At 44.5% G+C, this 6309-nt stretch overlaps 1 long non-coding RNA gene across 1 annotated transcript; it reads right to left on the bottom strand.

Annotated features, from left to right (window-relative positions):
- Window positions 1–1100: 1100 nt before the first annotated feature.
- On the bottom strand, window positions 1101–1986 carry LOC115102045 (uncharacterized). The gene is made up of 2 exons (XR_003859398.1): window positions 1797–1986; window positions 1101–1694 (listed from the first exon to the last, which is right to left on the bottom strand). It is a non-coding gene; the product is annotated as an uncharacterized LOC115102045 (long non-coding RNA).
- Window positions 1987–6309: the final 4323 nt, after the last annotated feature.

The following is a 6309-nucleotide window of genomic DNA, read 5'->3' as shown; positions in this document are numbered from 1 at the left end:
TCATCCGCCCAGTCGGACATCGACAAGGGAAGAGGTCATTCCCAAGCCTGGGCCCGTTTTAAAAATACAGCCAATTGTACTGCGGCTGGCCAGCTGGTTGCCGAGGCTTTGTTTAGCTAAGAACAGCTGTGTTCCACATCTGTGTGTTGGAGAGATCAGCGAATAGAGGGAGAGAACAGACTCTGTTCTGGGCCCGCTGCCACCAGGAAGTAGTGTGAGGTTTCTCAAGAAGGCAGCAGGAAAAAAACTCCCACTCGCAGCCAGACAAAACGAATGTGACTGTTGGGCCATCTTCCAAAGTGGACCTGACAGAGACTTAAATATTTGTTTAGTTACAAATAACTTTTCAGTGTCTAAACGGAGGGTGACAGAGTTTAATGGCTGACACGACGTAAATCCTAATGATTTATAATGGCTGGTTAGAACAAAGCACTGTGGCCTTACACACCATTCGAACCGTTACACACACAGTACACACAATACACAATACAAAATGTAAAAGTACACCGAGTCACGCAAGGTCCCACACAGTCCCACACCGTTACCCAGGTGGGAGGGGAAAGTATTGATGCCAGCTGGCTGTGACTGAGTGTTTAGAGAGGGACAGGGTTTCTGCTGAGCACTGGGAAACACAGTTTATATCCATCCCTGAGACAAGATATCCATCGTCCTCTAACATCAGGGCAGTGCTTGTGCCACCTGCATGAAGTTGTGTCATCATGGAAGTCCGTGTCGTTATTGCAGAAGATAGTGTTCCCAATACCTGTCATTTTTCATTGACTACCTGTGGTTCTGAGGTAAACCTATATGTTTGAGTCAACAACAGACAGACTTAACAACAGACTATAGATGACTCTTTCACGCCATCTCACTTTCGCTTTTTCAAATGGGAAGATCTTAATTTTTTACACACATCAATAGCAGAATATTAATGACCAGTATTTATAACTTGGTTTCCTCTCTTCTCTCCCCTCCAGCATTGGAAGATGTTGCGATTGCTGTTTCTGTGTCTGATTGTGACTCTGCGAGGAGCTGCTGGTACGTATCGCATGCTCTCACCTTCCCACAACACTCTGGCAGAAGACACTGAGACACCGATAAAGATCTAATCACACAGATCAGCTTTAATTTGTTTTTATGCCCTGTATGTGTTCCACACGAGAAATATACAATGTCTCTCTCTGAGTCCTATAGCTTCCAGAGATAGCAGAATATTAAGTGTAAAACTCCTCAGAAGAACCTAGGCTGATACTTAAGTATATTTTGAAGAAAGAATACATACATATTACATCAACCCCAGTTCAACATAAAGAAGATATGAACCTGTGTATGCTACAGTAGTGTTTTACCATCTATCTGAAGGTATAGTTAGTTATTCCCACAAAACTCTGAAACTGGTCATATTAAGATGGATACATTTACCATGAGCTAAATGCCCTAGCCACAGAGGTATAGAGTTCATGAGTGGCGTGGATGGCACCTCAATCATTCTATATTTACCCACAGCAGTAGTTCATAGGAGAGTAGCTATGCTCCAGTACCGTGCAGAGATGTAACGAATGACCTTCGTGATGCACAGTAAGATGTTGCTGTGAGTTAATCTGGTCCCATCCTCCCCATCTCTATTCCCATACAGCTTCCTCAGAGGAGAGTGAAGGATCAGCAGACGTAGCAGGTATGGAATACATCTTCATCTGGAAAACAAAGAGGACAAAATCACAAGTAGCATGAAATCAGGAGTATATGAAAAGCGTTTTTTATAATGTTACAAAAGTGATGATTATGTTTAGGAGTACCGTGATGATCCGATAATGTTCCATGAGTGAACCCTCAAATGAAGCACAGCGATATAACTTCTGCTAATCTTTAAATGTAATACAAGCTACTTTATATTTATGCTGACTGGGCTTTTCCCACTTCCTCTGTTCTGAATGTCCCACAGATGGAGACGATGAAGATCTATTCAAGCAAAACGGTGAGTTTAACCCTTTAACTCGCCCCCTGTTAGAAATGTGAAGGGCAAGCAGCCCAGTCAGCAGAGTGAGAGCACACCACTGTTACACCACCGTTCCCCTCATCATTACCCCAGAATGGAATCAATTATCTGTTGGGAGAACCCCCCCCCCCCCCCCTCGTGTATCCATCAAGCAGAAGTTAGACAAGACAGACAAGTAGAGATCCCCCCCCTCCGCTCCGCCCTGTCAGGGCACTAATCCACATTGGCGTTCTCATTTTCTCTCGGCGTCGCTCGCTGCCACTCTTCATCTTCCCAATGATGTTGCTTTGATATAATTATAGAGGTGTTTAGGACAGGGAAGGCTGTCCCACAGGCAGGCAGGCAGGCCACATCTTCTGGAGAAACACCTTCTCTCAGCCAGGCCAGGAGTGGAGCTGCACTACTGAAGCCCTCCTTCCTCCCCCTCCCCCTCATCAGAGTGTTGAATGTTGAATGAGTAATGATTGGCTGGGAGTGAAATCGATCCAATCAGAATGATGATCTGTTAAATCTGCCAGTTCTGTTCCTCCTCTGCCACGTTGATCAGACAGTGATAGAATTAGTCCATGAAGTCAGTGAACAGATGAATGAATGTTTGTTTGTATGTGTCTGTACCGGTGAAATCCTTCTGAATGGATATGGAGGTCAGAGAATAATTCGGTGTGTTGTTGCCTGTTCTAGTGAGCCCAAATCTCGGACAATATACCACGCTTGAACCTGAAACTGATGATACTGTGGACATAAACAAGGCAACAGGAGAAAAAGTAGCGGAAGGTAGGAAAAACTTTGTTTCCAAATTGTTCTACTTTTACAGTATGTAGAATTGAAGTAACCTTATTTCTGCATATCAGTAGGCCCATAGATACCTTCTTACTTGATGAACTGTAATTGAAATGTGCTATAAATCCATTTACAAGTAAATATTTAGGCAAATTCATACTTCTTGGTTATCCATGTCATGCAAAAATAATTTTGTTAATTAAGTTTGTACGTTCATTTTGACTCAGTGTGTTGCAAACATCAACTACTTTTGTCGTGTGTTATCTGCTCTCAGATGGATTTACTACCATTGTCATCATCGTAGCCGTGAGTGTGGTGGCACTATCAATCGCAGTGATAGTAGGTAAGGATTAAAAGTCAAGATAAGACAGACAATATCAGACCAGATATACACGCTACCTGACTGGCAGACCTCTTTCCACACCTCACAACACAACACATTATAGGGCCTGTGTCTAGCACATTATTACTGATGGTTTGATCAGGGATCAGATGTAGCAACCTTTAGAAAAGTGGTTTGTTGAAGTCAGTGAGTTTACAGGCCTTTGGCTGTTAGGCCCTTGAATCAGGTACTTGACATGATTTACACCAGTTCCAGGGTGTCATGTAAGCTCTAATACTAAGCAAATGTGAACTATTCTCCAGCGGCAAGGAGAAAACGTTGACCTTTTCCCTTTTCTGTTTGGTTTCAGCCATAGTGCTGGTCCGGCGCCGCATGCACAACCGACCACAAGGGTAAGGCCACACTTCTCCATTCACTCTGTTTGACTGAAAGTCTTACAATAAGTTGTGCATATTAGATCTCAGTGTAACCTCGCACCTCAATTCCTCCACTGACACCATCGTCCTGATAAAACCATCAGGGTTGCAATTTTTGTCCATGGGGGATTCCATTGAGCAGTTATGGAAATGTAGCTAAATTATAGTTTTTAAAGCACGTTGAACTGTACATTTGTCTCTTCGTGTTATTCCCCTCGGAGTGTTTACTTTCCCTAAGAGGAACAGGCCTTGAGTGGGCCTTGCGATAATAGACATAATAGAAAACAGTGTCTCTCAGAGAGATGTTCCACTTAGTCCCCCGCTACCTGACTGCCTGCCCGGCTGGAAGGGAGCGACAGAACCAGTCGAGTGAGTAACAGTCAGTCCATCCACCGCACCGCTGGCTTGGCAACACGCTCTGCTACGGCATCATGCCAGCATCATGTAAAACCAGACAAACTCTTGCTGAGGTTGCGAAACTCAATCAGGAGGGGCAGATCCACCCAGCCGCTGAGCCGTCGAGCCCGTCTGGACTTGTGCTGCAATTACCTGCACAGCCTGAAGCCATCCAGCCCACTCCACTGCTCTACCTCGCCCCACCCTGTCAACTGTCAACAATGATGCAGAGAGAGCGGTCGGCCCTTCATGACCCCTACAGAGCAATACCCAGCCTGCTCTCAGAGCAGGAATAACATGTCCATGGTATAAAGTATAGAGTATAAAGCACATTGCACAGTGAACAGTAAACCCCAGCTCTGTCTCTATGGTATGACGACATTATCTGACAACAACAATCAGAGCACAGAGAACAGCCTGAACCAGTTGAACAGACAGTGAGAGATAGTCATTCTGTTAGTCATTCTCCTGGGGCCTCTGAGGGAGAAAGGGGGGGGGGGGTTCTAGCTGAGAGCTCTACCAGTCTCTTTCTCTTTTTTTCTTTCTTTCTCTGGGTCTGTCTTTGGGGTTGTGTAACTGTGCTGAGAGCTGTGGGCTGTGGGCTGTGGGCTGGTGTTCTGCAAAGTAATCAGTTTCATTTGTCCCATGCTAGCTGCTATGTGACCTAGCCAACGATAGAGGTTAGAGAGTTTACCTAGCACGTAGCCACCTCGGCGCTATAGATCTGATGATGCAGGCTTAGAAAGAGAAAGGGGTTAAATTCCTCTGCAGGATTAACGCTTGGCTCCTAGGGCTGCAGTCAGCTCTGGCTGTGTTGTGTGTTGAGTGATAGGTGTGCTGAAAAGAGGCTTAATTCTCACAGCAACCCCCGGCTTGTTGGATCAACAGGGAGACTTGCCAAGGCCATAAGTCCCACCTGGGGAGGGGATGTGTGGAGGTAATGCAGTCGCCATGTAGCACGCCAAACCCCTGCAGCGCGCTATAAACCGACATGCATTTCCTGGATTCCGACAAACAGGGATTGTAGCTACCTGCTTTCCATGTGCAAACTCGAACAGGCTGTTTTATGGGAAGGATCTAAAAAATTGTAATCCGCAATTCTCAAAAACGTGTAATGTTTATATACTGTAGTCTGGACATCCAATGTTTCTGTAAAATTATATATCCCCGTAAACTTCTAACAAGGAAATAAATATCACTGACGTATAATGTTTTTAATATTTTATAGTAGTGAATTTATAATTTTTCAGATGTGTAAAGTCCCACAGGGTTTTTTGGGTTGGTATAATACATTTACCCCTCTTATCTTCTCTTCTCTCCTGTCCTTTCTTTAGGATCTACTCAGTTCCCACAGAACAGGGAATGAAAGGAACGGTCTAACCACAGGATGAGCTCCAGTCCCATTGGACACCTGCAGGGGAGGACCAATGAACTGAGCTCTACAAAATACTGCCCTTTGAACCAGGAAGGGTACACTTTCCACCCCAGCCTGCTCTTACTGAACCACCCCCTACTGCTCTCCTCTCTGGGACCATCTGTTACTGTGTCATGGGTCCCCTCCAAAGGAAACTTAGTTTCCTTTATTTGGTCTCTTGTTTGTTTCTGTCCCACATATCCCAAAGTATGTGTGTATATTTAAAAGGGCATTCTGCAGTTGCTGCTTTTGTCCAATGGCATATTTTACAAGAAAAACAAATGTCCCGCTAGAAGTAATTTGCAATTGCAATTGTTTCTCCGCTCCTTCGCTAAACTAAACTGTATTCAGAGTTGATTTGGTGCATTTAGAACAGGCTTTTTTGAATGAGAAAAGCAAGTTTAATCCACCATAAACCAGCCCAGTCCTCACTAAATCACCACGTTCAGCTCTGTGACATATCCTGTCCTTGGCCTATTAGTGACAACAGCCAGTACAGTTGAAAGATAAAGCTTGTTCTCCCGTCTTCTCAACCTATGAAGGGAAAAAAGGAAAAGAAATGGGTGGAATTAATCAACCTTTGTGAATGATGATGTTTTCAGGGATGATGTTTTCTTTTCAACACCCCCCTTTTTCTTTTTGAAATGCTTCCTTTCAAAACGTCAACCACATCACTGATTGTAAATAGCTCTTGGATGGCTGAGGTATGTCTGATTTTAATGGTTTATAGTGCTGGGACGGGGGTATGGTGGGGAGAAATTGAGAGGATAAAATAAAGTGCAGGGGTAGGGAGGTTGGGGGGTGAGTGGGGAAATACCCACAATTCCCATGTTTCATTCATACTGAGTTTAAGGCCACTCCACCATCGCTCCCTGGCTCTCTTTTCATTTAAATGGAAATCAATCGTGCCCCGTGATCAAAAGCTTTAGGGCCGAGGTGCTGGCTGGCTTATTTCTTACTCTGC

The sequence above is a fragment of the Oncorhynchus nerka genome, linkage group LG3, assembly GCF_034236695.1.
Source record: "Oncorhynchus nerka isolate Pitt River linkage group LG3, Oner_Uvic_2.0, whole genome shotgun sequence".
Lineage (NCBI taxonomy): Eukaryota > Metazoa > Chordata > Actinopteri > Salmoniformes > Salmonidae > Oncorhynchus > Oncorhynchus nerka.
Note: the sequence above shows the minus strand (reverse complement) of the source record. Positions and strands in the feature narration are given on the sequence as shown.